Raw genomic sequence first — 17,469 nt, forward strand, 5'->3', positions numbered from 1 at the left:
ATATGCATGTATGTATGTTTGTATGTCTGCCTAAAATTTCGACAGGAGCGACACATAATCACGAGATCGGTATCGTTTTGAAGCGCGAGCTTTCGTTCGAAAGTTATCGACAAATTGGCAATGTATATATATATATATATATATATATATATATATATATATATATATATATAGTGGGGGTGCGTGTGTGTATGTATGTGTTTGCGAATACGTGTGAAAACAAAATAAACGTACTGACTCCATCTTTTACTGAAGAGCAACTATTTTAATCACAGACAAATCTAATTAATGTTTGCATAAATGTATCTTAAAAAAAGGAATATCGGATAGAATCTTTTGCAATAATACTAAACCACAAGATAAAGAGTTTTTGTTTAATTGCTAACTCTATTCTGAATTAAATTATTTGATATCAATTTTTATATTGCCTGACATTTAGTGAAATACTGTTCGCTTCGACAAAGAGCCAATACACGTTTACTTCCTTCCTCTTTTTTCTTTCACTTTATCGTGCATATTTATTTTTGAAATATGTTTTCAAAAATGGTTTCCTTTGTACGCAAACGTTAGTCAAATATTCTTTGGCACTTTTAATTTTTATTCACACCATCCTATTTGGATCAGTGGACTCCTTTAATTTTAATATGTGTATTCTCCAAAACTAAAAATATAAATACTGTATATATATATATATATATATATATATGTATATGTATATATATATATATATATATATATATATATATATATATATATATATATATATCAGAAACTTTGCCATTGCCCCAGGTGTATACTTTTCCGTTTAAGAACATTAATCTTCAATTGAATTATGCTCGTTTCTTGAGCTACACGTCCTATAATCCTAAATCCTAAACCTCATCTTAACATCACAGACGCGCTTAATACCACCTAACATAGAGTGAAATGGATTCCCCTCGTCTTGAGGAGATTCAATTTTTTGACAAGCTTCTAGGCTTGACCTTTACTCCTGATCTTAATGGAACACGTACATCAAATCCAAGGTCGCTTGAAAAATGGTGACGTCCTTCTAACGCTCAAATAGATATCTCATTACTGATGCAATTCTTCACCTATATAAAAGCCAAGTACATCCCAGGTTGGAGTAATGCTGCCACATCTGGGAAGGAGCTGCTAGAAGCAGCTTGTCCTGCCTGGACTGAGTAAAAAATAAATTTCGTAGCTTCATGGGAGATGCCCTTTTCCATTTCCAGCAACGTCTTACAAAAGAACATACGTTGCGAGCATGTCTCTTATTATGGTTATTTCCATGGCAAGTGCTTGTCTGAGGTCCAATCGCTGGGCCGTCATCGTCAATTTTCACGAAAAACAACCGTCTTGCTGACACTGCTGTCTATAATTTACCCCACTCTTTATCTGTGGCTTAATCAAAAGCACTTTCTTAGAACTCTTATCCGTTTGTCTGTTGACCACCTGACTCCACTTTGTTGTTTTTAAGTCCAACATTAACACATTCTTCATGTAATCCTTAAGTAATTCAATTTACCAAATTTTCATTACTAGGATATTATCCCATTGACTACTGCACACTCAACAATCCTTATTCACGAGAGACCTCCGGCCATTGATAATAGTGACTCCTATGTAAAATAAAAAAATGTATTTTTACGTTTTTTTAAGAAGTTTTCACACAAAGTCAACTTTGATTTTAAAAAAATCATCGAAATAAAACAAGCGTGCTCTTGCACAAGAAAATGTCAAAGCAGCTCCGCCGACATTCATTGGTGGACAAAGCTAAAAAGATTCAAAAAAATCTACTGATTATATAAAGCAAAGAGCATGCATTTCATGGTCGGCTTCATCACTTAATCAACTCCAGATAAGCCAGAAAACAAATCAATGAAGTATATATTTCTTAATTAAACGCCGGCGGTAGGTATCAACTCTTGTATATCGGACGTGCACGAATAAGATTCTACATCAAGAGTTTAAATATATACTTTAATATGCTTGATATACAACACCCACACATGAAATAATTTGAATTTAAAAACATATTATTAAATAAATTGAAAATAAATAATAATAAAAATAATTATATGAATATATTATTAATCTATTAAACAATATATCAGGCATAATATCTTACATTAAATGAAATTCAAATACTTTTTTAGTGGCATTCTGGTGGGAATCCTCATCTCTTTGTCCTCAGGGCCGCCTTTCGACTTAAGACATTTATGAAGGCATTCATGGCAGACACAAGAAAAACGACAGGCGACACAATTGTAATATACATAAGATATAACTAACTATTTTATTTAAAAAAATATATATAACAATACATATTACAATTTATTTGTACAATTAAAACTGGACAATAGGCTTTTCAAAGCTAACTATCCTAACTAGTGTTGAGGGAGGGGGTTCCCCCCCCTCATTTACGGAGAGACAGAATATGCGACCTAACATCATGGTGGTCGTGCAGGAAAGAGGCAGAAATATAGCAAGGGAATTATGGGAAGGGATTTCTTTGTATCTCTACGCTCCAGGCCAAATTACAACCCGTCCAGGCTTCAGAGTGTGTTAGAAACAGTGGCACAAAGAAATAGTGCCACACTCTTGCACAAGAAAATGTCTAAGCAGCTCCGCCGACATTCATTGGTGGACAAAGCTAAAAAAATTCAAAATAAACTACTGATTATATAAAGCAAAGAGCGTGCGTTCCATGGTCGGCTTCATAACTTAATCAATAAGCCAGAAAACTAGTCAAGAAGTACATATTTCTTAATGAAACGCCGGCGGTAGTTATCAACTCTTGTATATCGGACGTGCACGCATAAGATTCTACATCAAGAGTTTAAATATATACTTTAATATGCTTGATATGCAACACAGAAAGATGAAATAATTTGAATTTAAAAACATATTATTAAATAAATAGACAATAAATAATAATAAAAATAATTATATGAATATATTCTTAATCTATTAAACAATATATATTAGCCATATTATCTTACGTTTAATAAAATTTAAATACTTTTTTAGTTTTAAAAAATTGAAAAAAGGGAAAGAACCTAAAAAAGGAAACACATTAGACAAATTGAAAAAAGGGAAAGAACGCAAAAAAGGAAACACATTAGACAAATTGAAAAAAGGGAAAGAACGCAAAAAAGGTAACACATTAGACAAACAAATACGGAGCAGTACAGCCATTGGTTACCTCATTTTAACAACAAAAATATTAAAATAAAAAGACATGTTACCTTCTCTAATTAAAAAATACAATCAAAGTATCAATGAAAATAAATATATAAACATTTACGTAAGCTTTATTTGAAAAAAAAAAACAGAACACATCGCAGGAATAAAAGTAAGACATGAGCGCAGTAAAATAATAACTAAATAAATATATAGAATAAACAAATAATGACTTGCTTATCATGAAAAGTAATTACGATTAAATATTAATTAAAACTTTAAAAAATTTCGATTACAAAATACGATTGATAATAATAGTAAAAATACAAAATAAAAGAAAATGAAAACGCTGACCGATCTAAAGAGAACCGCAGAAGAAACAAAGAAAAAGACAAAATAAATGAATAATATATAATTAATAATACATAGATCAGTAAGTAATGATGAGTATTAATATTTTAAAAATACGATGCAAATAATATAGAGTAACACAGATGGCCGATATTGATAAACACTACATCTGATAAAGATGAATTAATGTTTATATATTTCAAACTTGTTTCATCTACAGGAAAACTTTCATGAAGTTTTGCGGGACACCCCGAAATATAACACGTCCGATACGCCATCCTACATGTAAAATATAATATATAAAACTGCATGCACATATATGTATATGTGTGTGTGTGTGGTTATATATTTACAACTAAATTGGATAAATGAAACATACATATCATGGCGAGTTCCATTATTATATTACAAGTGGTGTTAGTTTTAGTATATTCGGCACATTTTGCATAGTTCTGCATTGTCTAAAATTAAATTATATATATATATATATATATATATATATATATATATATATATATATATATGTGTACGTGTGTGTGTGTATGTGTGTGTGTATGTTTGGGTTTGCTTGGATGGATGGAGTTTTCCTTTTTTTATATGCGTGTATATTCTTTGCCACTGTCATTATAATACATGAAAAACTTCCAAAATTTAAGTATTTTCTACTCTTACAAGGGAATGAAAAATAGTATTGCTATAATTACTGAGACTTCATGGTTTTCTAGTAAAATTGATTCTTCGAGTATTGACGGTGTAAGAATCTAAAAACAAACAGCAGCTTTCGTGGACGTGCATCAAAAAAGAAATACTTTATGGATATGCTTGCAAAAGTATTTTTATTATAACGTTGTGAACTAAAAAGAAAACTGGAGTATAAACAACTCGTTTGCTTTAATCGTACCCCTACTTCTCTCGAAGATTTCCAAATTCTTAGATACACCACATTATTTACTAATTGAAATATAGCCATATATATATATATATATATATATATATATATATATATATATATATATATATTTATTTATTTATTTATATATATAATCGGTGGTTGTGTGTCTGTTCATTCGTGATCATATCTTATTATTATTATTGTATTTTTATATTCGGCCGATTGATGACATTTATATCATTTAATGTATTCTCTCTATTTTAGGTCTACTTCAATCTTTACCTTTGTTTTTACTTTTAAGAATTAGGATTGATCTTTATTATTATTCCTATCGGATTTAAATCCTGCTTGGCAATTAACTCAATCTGATGAATAAGTATCACTCCTCAAGTATTCTAAGCAGCATTACGCATTACTCATGGCTTTTCCGGTAGAGTCATCAACAGAAACATTGATCGGTCTGGCTTAACGAAACACATTAACACCGCCATCTTTGACACCGTTTGCAGGTTTGAAGGCTGAGTTAAGCGCTTCCCCAGGATATGCGCCAGTAATTAAAGGCCATTACTTAATGGGCATTAAAATTTGTCTTAAGTGCATTGAAACTTTTATAGTAAACGTTTCCCCGCTGCTGTTATAGAGACTATATAGTTTTACACGGTAAGAACTATGCGGAAAGTTACGTGATTTTACTTATTTTTCAACGGGTGTTGGTGTTGATTTGGTGCAAATTACACATGCATTTGTCCACTGTCTTTGGCAAATATTTTTGGTAAAAAACGGATCCATATCCATGTCATTTGATCCTTAGGTCTGAGTGTAATTTCAGACTTTACTTGCAACACACACACACACACACACATACAAACACGCACATACACGCACATACACGCACACAGGGAATACTCACAATTTCTCATCTGCAAACCATGAACAAACAGATATATGAGTTAATAATATTGTATTTTTACAAATCGCAGTCCAGAAGATGTAAAAAAAATGTAACCTGCGTTGACAATAATTAGAAGAGGGGTTTAAATATAATATTAACCACATTAACAATTGCGTTTAATTATTTGTACAGTTAGATAGAATAGCGAATAACTGACTTTCTAAAATTAATTACACTCGTCCTAGGCAGCTATTTTCTAAGTTTTGTAAAAGCATTGTTTAAGGAAATCACTATATATGAAATCGCATTATCTATTTCATATGGAGTCTTGTAGTTGTGTTTCTTTACAATTATTCTAAAATAGTTATTTTATTGTCAGATAATTTTAAATACGTAAAATTGGTTTTATTTCTAAGATTATTTGTTTATCTATTACACATTCTCATATTCTTATTATATTAAGTATGCTCGTCTACTTTATAGATAGTAAAATTGGTGTATTACCTTGATGCATGGTCTGTTATACTAGTACTTTTCCAACATTACTTCATCAAAAATCGAAAATAGATAACCTATCTTTGTTTTACTGTGCGGTTTTGTTTATTAATATATGCATCGTCCGAGGCGGATATGATTGCACCTTTATAGAAAACGTTCGTATGGAAAGCTTATATTAGTATTAGACTTTATTTATTCGGGACTATTATCTTCATTTTTTATTGTCTTTGATTTCCCGTTTCGGTCAACTATTCCTCTGGCCTTCAATGGATGAGACGATAACAATTATGGATAACAGTAATTGCTGAGAATACAGTTAGAAGATTTGGAGTTCCTATCCCGTCGCTGTTACCATCTGACGGAGACCCGAGGAATAGTTGGCCGAAACGTCGTGAAATCAACAATAAAGAAAGATGGAGATAAAAGTTCACAATAAATAATTAATAAATAATACATCTTAATAATGAATTCCAATTAATAATATATCTACCAGTTGGTACGGACCCGACCATGGAAGATAATATAGTAAATAAACGTTGATATGAAACTTCCGAGCCCGTGGGACAGTAGATAAAGACGTTGAATCTCTACGGTTCCAGGTGAGAATTGTCTGACGATACCGATTTAAATTCTACCTAAAGTCGACCAGAGGCCTATTTTGGAAAAACGTCATGAGACGACAGCAACTACGGATGGCAGTAATTGCTGAGAATGCTGTTAGTAGAATTGGAATTTGTTGCGTTATTTTTAGTTATACTGAGGGTAGATATGTAATTGGTGCACACCTCACCAAAATGTGAAACAAGGTCAAGAATGTTGGGAGCTAAGAAAGCTCCCCTAAAAGAGCGGCACTCCTGCCTCAACAAAAATTGTCTGGGTAACCCCGAAGGTAATCCCTGGAAGGGGCGCCTCAGACGACAACCAATAAACTTGCCTCACCCGAAAGCCGGGTGACAAGGCCTGGAAGGGTGCATCTCCTGGGTGATACCCTCATCCTACAGGTACAAGGCCGGTTCCCAGCTCCGCACCTGTCGGGCTGAGTGTTAAGAACGGATCCTTGACGAGTAATCTACCCAGTTTCTCTGTAACTGAAGCCGCAAGGAGACACACCCCCACTAGCTATAATGCCGGTAGATAATTGATTGCTCCCCCACAAGAACAATGTGTGACACAATATCGAGAGATAAGGAGAATAAGCAGGCTTTCCCAAAGGAGCAGCAGTCTTTCTTTAACAAAATTTGTCTTGGCACCTCTGTCGGCATTCTCCGGTATGGGGTTCCTCAGACGTCTAGTAATAAAACTTCTTCACCAAAAAGCCGGGTGAGAAGGCCTGGGAGGCTGAATCTCCTGGGTGATACTAAAGTGGTGTACCTCAGTCTGACAGGTACCGGACCGGTATCCGACACCGCACCGGTCGGCCTTTGTGTCAATAATTGATCCTTGACGAGTACTTTAATTAATCTTTCTGTGGTCGATCCCATCGCCATTACTACCTGGCGGACGCCAGGGGAATAGTTGGCCGAGGCGTCGTTAAATGAACACTAAAGACAGATGAGGATAATAGTCCGCAATAAATAATACTCATCTCAATAATGAATTTCAATGAATACTATATATACCATTTGGTACAGACCCGACCATGGAAGATCAGAGATTAGATAAACGATGGTTTTATAAGACCAGAAATCCTACATTCTACGCCCTTCGGGGTCTGTGGCGCAGTGAATAGAGACGTTAAATCTTTACTGATCCAGGTGAGAATTGTCTGGTAATAGCGTTTAAATTATACCCAAAGTCGGCCAGAGGCTTACTTGGCCAAAACTTGGTAACACGAAACAACCAGGGATGGCAGTAATTGCTGAGAATGCAGTTAGAATATTCGGAGTTCCTATACCGTTGCGGTTACCAACTGGCGAAGGCCAGAGGAATAGTTGGCCGAAATATCGTGTAATGAACAACTAAGAAAGATAAGGATCATAGTCCGCAACAAATAAATAAATAATACTTATTTCAATAATGGATTCCAATTAATATTATATATATAGTATTACCATTAACATTTATAGTTCCATGGAAATATCAATAATATAAACATCTTTAGAGGAAACCACAGCAAAACCGGTATTATATGAATGACATATATATGAACACACCCACAGAGAATCAGTAAAGACATATATCACATAAAATACTTCATTTACTCACATACAATTAATATATGAAATTATAAATTTATGCGTATACAAAGTGTTTACTTCAAAAGTGATCAATACGTTGATAGAGCAAGTTATTAATTTATAAAATATATATGGCGATTAAGCTACACTGAATATTCCGCGTTTCATCCACTCTAGGGTTCTTCAGGCCTTTGCGGAATATTCAGTGTAGCTTAATCGCCATATATATATATATATATATATATATATATATATATATATATATATATATATATATATATATATGTGTGTGTGTGTGGGTGTATATATATATATATATATATATATATATATATATATATATATATATATATATTACTACAACCAATATGATATAAGTACAAACGGAACTTGTTATCTGTATGGAGCTAGCAGTTAACCAAAACAAATATCATGCAACAGAAAATTTCCATCGTAAACAATGCTTACCATTATCTACCTACGCCGAAATATATTAGTTGTGCGTAGATTATACGTCCGTTATAATTCTCAAAAGGGGTCAGTTTTCTAAATATAATTAAAGCATTTAATAAATTCTACAAGAGCAAATTTATTACGGTTAGTATAATCTATATTCTGTTTATTATAGTAGGTATAATCGCTTACAAGTTGATTTAACGAAAAATAATTATTAGCCCACTTATCATGTAAATGCCACATGGATATTTTCCGATAAAAACATTATAAGAATTGCCAGTGGATAAAAGCATCGTTGACTGAATAATCTAAACTTTCATTTTTTGTCATTTTTAATATTAAACAAGACTATATGTGAACACTGTGTCGATTTTTTATATCGATTGAATAAAATACTTTTAATGTTCATTTCTTTAAACATATACAAGTTAAATCTTAAATTTGAGACATTTTATGTAATTAATTTTGATCACTATTGTAAATATGACGCTATCGTTATATGGTCTAGGAACTCAATATATACATGCGAAACTTCTCAGCTACAAACTAAAGTATCTAATATTACACACCATTCACCATTGTAATACATCTGTTGTTGCTTTAAACTATTGGACATCCGCCTTATTTCTGTTATTCAATATTCTAAAATGGGTCCCCATTATGAAAAAGCTCGTATGTCGGATATTCCAGTCATTACTAGGGCTTTTTCATTAATCTTCTCTATCCTCAGGCAATATTTATACTTTCTCCTTAAAACTTTTTTTGTAAATCCCTGGATAGCTCGGTGAACGTTTTGCAGACTTTTCCTTCGCAGAGTTGCTTGCATTAATTTTCTATATGCATGTTGTAATACATGTTTGCATATTTAAACCAGTGCAAATAAAATGTGATGTAAGTATGTTTGCATTATATTACACTTTACAAAATTAATAAACGAAATTTCATATCATATGATTTGGGGATATAACTGCTTTAATAACTCATATCACTGTGTAAATCGTAGTGATCCTTGGTATACAAGTGTAGTCCTAGGAATTCCCCTCTTTCGAAACACCCTGCGAAATTAAATAACGTTTTGGAAGGATCTACGATGACGAGGTTGACGCTAGACTCTGTCCTTTCATCCTCAATAGGGGCACGCAGATAAAGAACAAAATAAAAAATTAGAAACATATCAAAAAAAAAAATGCAAAATACAGAGTCTCTAGGCGGTTCACACGTGGCGGGCGGTATTCACACGTTGGGCCACCCCTTTCCTTCTTGCTGTCTCCTGAAAGAAATTATTTTCATTTTGTATCATTAATTTACATGTTAATCGCGCATTCTGTACGCTACAAGTAACTGATTTTCGTGGAAATATTTGGTTCACGTTTGTATAGATATATTATAACATACATACTAATTACAAAAAAATTGTGTATTTTAGAATTATAAAGAGGAGAAAAGGGGGAAAACTATGCTATGTCTTTCATTTACACCAACTGATTCAAACAGGACATTTTTGCTCGACAACTTATTGTATCTTCCTTTATCAGCCGGTCAGTAAACAGGGCTAATGATACGAGTGTAAGGCACTGTGCCGCTCCTAAAACTGAAATAAAAATGCTTATGCTATCATTTTATTAGGAGGTAGCGCTATGGTGTGTGATAAGTCTAGGTTTTTGAAGCAGCTAATCTCTTTCCATTATGGCATAATTTTAGACGCTTTTATTGGCTAATTAGCCAAAATCATTTATGCATGTAAATTAAATGATTTTCTCAACACAACTTTCTTCGCACGGCGAAATCTAGAAAGCTTAACCTCAACGACAAATCCAAAACAAAGCACTACTATCTAACATCCGGCCGAAAAACAATATTGTGTTATTTATTTTTCTGAAGTTAGTTTTTACTCATTGCATTTTGCATCACGAATTAAACAGTTTTGGTCAGCTGCTTTGTTTGCCTGATGCGCAGATGTCTCTCATAATTTAAAAAAAACAACACTCATTAAGCTATAATTGACACGTTCTGAGACAATATTTGGCCATCACATGTGGTTGGGTCGCATTCGCCACCTTAGCTCACTCAGTTTTCAAAGGAAATGGTTGAGACTAACTCGTCCAAATTCTCCGACGTCCTTTACTTAATCCTAAGCAGTCTCGTATCATTTTAACTTACTTGAGGGAACACGTCTAATGATACCACATTGCTCGAGAATGTTAGCTAGTTTGTCCAGGGTATTCCATCGACTACTAGTCCACCTGCAAAAGATTCCAAACTTATGTAACATACCCAAACCTTGCAAAAGTTATATATCCATACAAGGAAATATAAATAAAGAGGAGTACAGTGGGGCATTGCACAAATGTTATTGTTGAATTCAGGTTTTGTTGTGTTCCACGTCGTGATATTCATGCATCTATTGTTGTTCATCATTTGTAGATGTTTCCAAGTCGTTCAAACCGTCAAAGTATTTTCTTGTTGTTTTCCTCTGTTTCTTCTAGCGACGGCCTTTTCCGTTATTCTTTGCTGGTTGTAAGAGAGTAGTTAGATGACGATCGGGTGCCAGCCATCTACTGTGGTAATCTATACTGAACACGCGTTCTTACTCAAAAAAAAACAAACTATGCACGCTGTTTCTTGAATAAATGGTTTAAATAATGCCATAGCTTTGTTTGCAGTTGTTCATGCAGTAAGTTGATGATTTCTTCGAAAGTGTATCTCGAGGTATTATCTGGTCAGCACAACGAAATACGAAAACATAAACAAGGTAGGGGAGCAGACGTCTTACTCTTAGTTTTACAGTAGTGCCGTCCCGTTATCCTATTAACAAATATAATTAGACGATACAAACATACCGGCTTATAAAACCGTGACGTTTGGATCTATGATATTCCTAATAGACTCCCTAAACATCATAAACCATCTCGCACATCGGTCCCCTTTATACAGAACTTATTAAGCCTTCGATCTTTCTTTCAGCATTTTATTCCGACCTAAACACCGTGGTACGATTGAAGTATTTTTTTTGATTTTCACTACTAACATACTTATTCACGTGGTAGATAGATGCACTTAATTTGAATTAACGAAAATCTCTCTTTTTTTGAAGAATCGAACACTGACGTTTACCTCACACAAAAAATTCAAGACATACAATAAAATGTGTTGATATCTTTCCTGGGAAATAAAGAGCTTACCTCGGATACGTATTTTATTGTGTTGAGGGCCCAGCGGAAGAGAGTTCAAAGATGTCGTCCATGGGTTTTTATAGGCGTTGACGTCATGCAATTCTCACAGAATACCGTGTGCTCTCGCGCGATTATGCAAATATATAATTCCTGACCGCTATAAAGGCAGGGCGCTGGGAAGCAGTTAGTGAGTGTTTTGCAGATTGTGCGTAGGTAGTTCTGGTGGTTGGATTGACGACCCACGAATCAGCGAGAAGCGAGTTTTCTTCTGCCTTTTGCGTTTTTTTCTGTCTCCTTCCTCTTTCTCCACGGCCATTACAACCAAGAAATTCCTCTCTTCTTGAGGTGGGCGACGCAGGGCGAAACTGACTGTTTCCTATCTGTCTTCCTGATTTTTGCCTACTAAATTTTTCTATAGCTTAGAAAGCAATGCTTTCCATCTCTAAAAACCAGATAAGCCGTAGGAGTAAGCATTACATTTTAGAAACACCTTTTTATACCTTTTCACAATCTTCCTAATATTTTATGCATTTTAAGAAGTTATTTCGTATCTTATAATATATTATTTTTTACGCAACCTAGATACAATAAAAGTAGGTTTTATATGAATCGACATTGCTATTTTAATGATACAATAATTCCTATTCAGACGATGAATTCAATAGAAATTGTCTGAGAGGTCATTAACTTACTTAATAAAAACACGTACCCAGATTGGCTTTTTCAAGAAGACTTAATAGCTGCTCTCCATTGTGAAATTGTTATGAAATAACCTCGAGAAATTAATGTCTATTTTTCACGAAATACACCAATTCTTATTCCCTTATTTTAGGATTTGACGAAATTTACATCTAAGCTATATTATTCTTAAACAGTCCTTTCCAGAAGTTTCATCATGAACGTTTTATTGGATAATCTACACTTCCTTTAAAATTGTTTTCCGTTTTTTGTATAAGCTTACAGCATGTATTTTATATTCACAAAGGGTATACACATATCTAAACCTAGACGGAATTTTAAGACAAAAGTTAATGTGTGTATTGTAGTCATTGGGTCAGTTATGTAATAAGAGGTTCTAGTAGAAATTTGTTATAATTAGATTATTTACAAGAACTCTTCAAAGAGAATTAGTTTACTTTGGACTTAAAGATGACGGTATTATTATCAGCTGGAACGCGGACAAACGAAAGAGAGTTCTAGGGCCGAGCAGTTTTGGAAAATAAGGTTTGTTCACGGAAGGTATTTACGTTTAGGTACTGTTAGAGAGTTGGCAATTTGTTTATTATGTAGAGTGTTGTGAAAAAATAGCGAAGTGGGACCACTACTAGATTACTAAGTCTTTTATAAACACTGCCAACAGAGTTTAGGTTGCTTTGAGCAACTCCCGTCTAGATGTGCCAACAGTACTTCTCTCTAGGATGTACATAGCTCTTATACAATTAGAGAATTAAATCAGCAGTGGGATAGCTACTGGAGCGATAGAATGATCAGCCTATTTTTCCAGCTATATTTAAAACGTACTTGGTTTATGTGCTACATTTCAGACCAGAAGAGAAAATTCAACATAGAATTTTGTCGAAACGGAGTTTCCTCAGGACGAGAGTAGTTCATTTCAACAGGAGTTAGTGTGGTCAAAGCCTTGCTAATTGAAACAGAGATGCTTAGTTTCCGATGGACAGAATATCGATGGCGAGGTACATAGTAGAACATATATTTTGATTTTAATTTAACTGAGACAACCGAGTTGACGGAAGGTCCAAGTAGGGTACAGAACGGAAAGCGAGCGTAGCTTTCCGCATGTAAGAAAAATGTCTAAGAGCCGTGCACATTCGCCGTGAGTGTCAGGCAAACAGGCAGAAACGAGAATAATGTGAGATAAGTCAAACGCAATAGTGAAATCATCCGCTTTGTTTGAATAGATTAGCCAGTCAATATTGTGAACATTGAAGTCAACACACACGTGAATGTTGGCCGAAAAGTGAGCAGACGGAATTTAGTCAATTTCTCACATTGTCTTAAAAGTAGTAACTTAATTCTTGTGGGGGCGATAAAAGACAAATATAAACGCAGAGTTGTGAGAAAGATAAACTCGGTTACATATATAGGGCACTTTTGGATTTTCTCTGGAGACGTACATACCATATAGAAAGCGTCCCTGATGTAGGCACATATTCTACGCTGATGGCAATCTCTCGTGGCAGATTTTTCGTGTCAGATTTTTATGAAAAGTTAGGAAACTTCTTTCATCGGGAAGTCCTCTAGGTAAATAGTCGATCCAATGCAGACTTTACCCAGCTAGTTTAGCTACCTGTAATTTGATTTTTATAGCTGGAAGGTTGATATGTAATACCCTGTTGTTAGAAAAAGTGGTATGGGAGTGAATATCAACGTTAGAATCTGAAGTTCTGAATTCAAACTTGTATTTAATGAAACTAGCAGGACCTGTTTAGCGGTGTGGTCCGGTGGACGCCTGGCTTGCCCGACTAAAAAGTAAACTACGGTTGGTGTTGGTAATCACTGCTGTCTCTGGACAATGGCGAACACCTGTGACTGTAACCAAACTTATATAATTCGACTTTCACTGACAATTAGTGCTAGTTCGGCGTGATAACATGCAGGTACTGTTTGAATAAAAAAAATAACGGAATGCGTCAAACTAGTATGAATTAATAAAATTACGAAAAATAGTCAATTAGAATAATAATGGAAACTAGAAAATGTTTTAGTAGGTATGAATTCCGTCCGTATATTAATTGCTTAGTTTGATCGAAATCTAAGTAGTTTTCCGTTTGTTGTTCAAGTCTTTTTTCAACTCTTCAACCAATGAAATTAAATTCCGGTTTTATGTCATCTTATTAACATGTAAAACAAAATAATTTTACACTCAACTTCATTGAGTCCATGTATCGAACCGCGTTTGGAATATACATCCCGAATTCCCCATGTTAATACCGGCTTTCAGAATAAACAGCACCGACCTTCCCATCTTTAGAACGGCTTCCCGAATACACGCCGTAAACCCCCTCAAGTAAAACAGCTTTCAGAGTATATAACTCCCTTGCTTTAGACGGGTAATAATAAGTTCCCAAATTTAACACTGATTATCGGTGTAAGCATACCCATCCACAAAGGATATAAATATTCGGATGACAGTTTCTATAGGAGAAAAGTAAATTTCTTTCTTGCACGAGCGTACAAACCTTGAACCAACTGAATTACATTGCATAATACAGGTCTTTATATGTCTATAAGTACTTGTCTCCGCGAGATTTGAATGAAGTTTTCTTAACAAGCATTGTTTAAAAAGTATGAAATTCGGCATGCTAAAGTAAAAAAGGGCCTAATTGATAAATTTACCCACAACTCTAAAGAGTTTACGTGTGCACAAACTTGAAATGCAGCCCGGATAAGAAATTAAAATAAAATACTTATTTGCCTATGCAATTTAATTTATGGTAACACTGTAGAGAGGTTAATCGGTGTAAAGCGCAAATTTCGCCTCAAAGAAAAAAAAGATCTGACTTTCAAACAAGTGGGCACTTCCTTCAGCTGAGGTATGGAAGCATGAAATAGATACACTACTTACGCTTTTCGTCGAAACTACTTACTGATGCATCTGGGAGAATATTAACATTTTTGTTAAGGTATTTATCTAAATATATTTACTTTTTCTAATTACATTTTCACCCAGAACAATGCACTGTGCCACTTTGATAATGTGGTGTGACTATTCTGAAATACGTTGCAGGGATACTACGTAAGGAGTTTGGCAGCAAAATATTCACATTACTCTTGAACTTTTGTATGTACATTCAGTTGGAGAAAAATCTAGGGTCTAGAAGTTTGAAGGAAGACACTACTTAAGTAGATAGCTTTTTTTTTAAAATAGAAGTTACTATTTATCAATGTCCGGAAGATCTTCGAGGATATGAGTTATTCTGTGTACAGTAGTAAATGGGAAAATATCGTAGTACATGTTAGAAATGAAATTTTTGTAAATTGAATTACTTGAGGGGACTGTTCATCACGATATTTTTATGTGTGACTTGAAGCATCCCAAATTGTTGACAACTGGAACAAAGACCAATTAGCGTGCAGTTCTAAGAAAGAAAGATTATTCATGGAATCTACATTTAGGTTCAAGCACAGATAAACATCGAGGAAAATTATTGACAGTTGTTTCAGTTAGACGAGGGTATTTAGTTAGTTATTGCTCAGCCGTGTATTTGCCATGAAAAAAAACGATAAAACAGAGATAGACGCGCAACGTTAATTCAGTGGAAAAGATTGCAGGGAAGAAAAAAAAGCACTACACATAGGCTACGATATCTATTTTCAACTCTCTATAGACAGGCTAAGATTTCTACCAGCTACTATCCAGATGCGGCAACAGTACCAGATCCTAGGATGTACCTGGTGTTTATATATACGTGGTATTGCATCAGCAGTGATATATCTGTTGGAGCGATAGAAGATCACACCATTTTCGCAGCGACCTTAACAACATATTGATATTTCAGATCAGGAGTAGAGATCAAGCCTAGAAGCTTGTCAAATCATGGAGCCTCCCAAAGATGAAAGCCATCTTATACAGGAGCCACTAAAGTGGTATGAGAGGAACGTAGTCGTAGCATGCGGTTAAACATGGTATAAAAAGCTCCATTTAGTCTCTGAAACCAGCGGTATGCATAGGACCGTGTTGATTCCACTTAGTTCTCAAATAGGGGTTATTTGTACCACACAACACATCCTCCCGAGCTGTGAATGATCGTATAGCTCTTTTCCCTGGGGTTGATCTCAATCGGGTCAGTCATATTCATTTTTCTGGAGGACCGGCGTAGTCCGTATGCTTGTGGTGGTGAATGGTCGCAGTCGCATATATATGGTAAATTACTTCTTGTTCAGCAGGAGGTTGTCTTTCGTCATATTTGATAGTTTTTGAATTCGATTTAATTAAATCTTGGACGTTCGATAATGAAGTGATGTAAAATGCGCTGATAAACAGCAAAAAACAAAACAAACAAATACAATACGCAAAAGTCCAGCTAATATTCGTTACTGACAACTTTCTCTCTCAACTTCAAGCACGTCTCTCCTCACTACCTCTACCAACAGACATTTTATCAGAAAACTAACCCCATTCCATTTGCATACATGAAGATGAGATCTCGTTAGATTCCACAAGACTACACCTTATAAATCCATGGCTTCCATCTTTAATTCCTCTTACTCTCAGATACCATCCGAAGGTAAGTTGTATGACAACACGACACACACACACGGGGGCGCTTTCCTCTTTGATTATTATATTCAATTCTACACTCTCCCCTGGTCTCCAGACAACACATTTTCCATGGTGAACGCGGTCGTCTGTTGCGGGAACTCCTACGGTGAGGGATTGGCTGGACTACTTCATCTTCATTGAGATCTCAGAAGATGTGTCGCAACCATTAGCATCAGCGTTACGGAGTACAGTAATACCATGAGGCTGGGCTTGTTCATCTTCGTCGGAGCCTTCAGAAGGGGTGCTGGAACTATCGTCATCAGTGTTTGAGTTCACAGTTGTACCATCACCGGGAATAGGACGGATCCACCGATCATCGTTGGATGATTCACCATCACTGTTACTCGCCAACTGGTTTGTATTCAGGACAGGGCGGATTCCTTCACATGACGTTGTGTACCAACGACTAGCACGGCTTGCTCATTGATGATACCAATAATTCGCCCTCTTTTAAAGCTGCTGGTGCATCGATTATTGGGAGGCTTCACCCAAAGAGTGCCCCCTAACTTATACAGCCCTCGGGTCTCCTGCCGATTAGGCAGACGGGCGTCAATGTCATT

This window comes from Euprymna scolopes, chromosome 11 (assembly GCF_053919585.1).
Source record: "Euprymna scolopes isolate OS-2025 chromosome 11, ASM5391958v1, whole genome shotgun sequence".
NCBI classification, from domain to species: Eukaryota; Metazoa; Mollusca; class Cephalopoda; order Sepiida; family Sepiolidae; genus Euprymna; species Euprymna scolopes.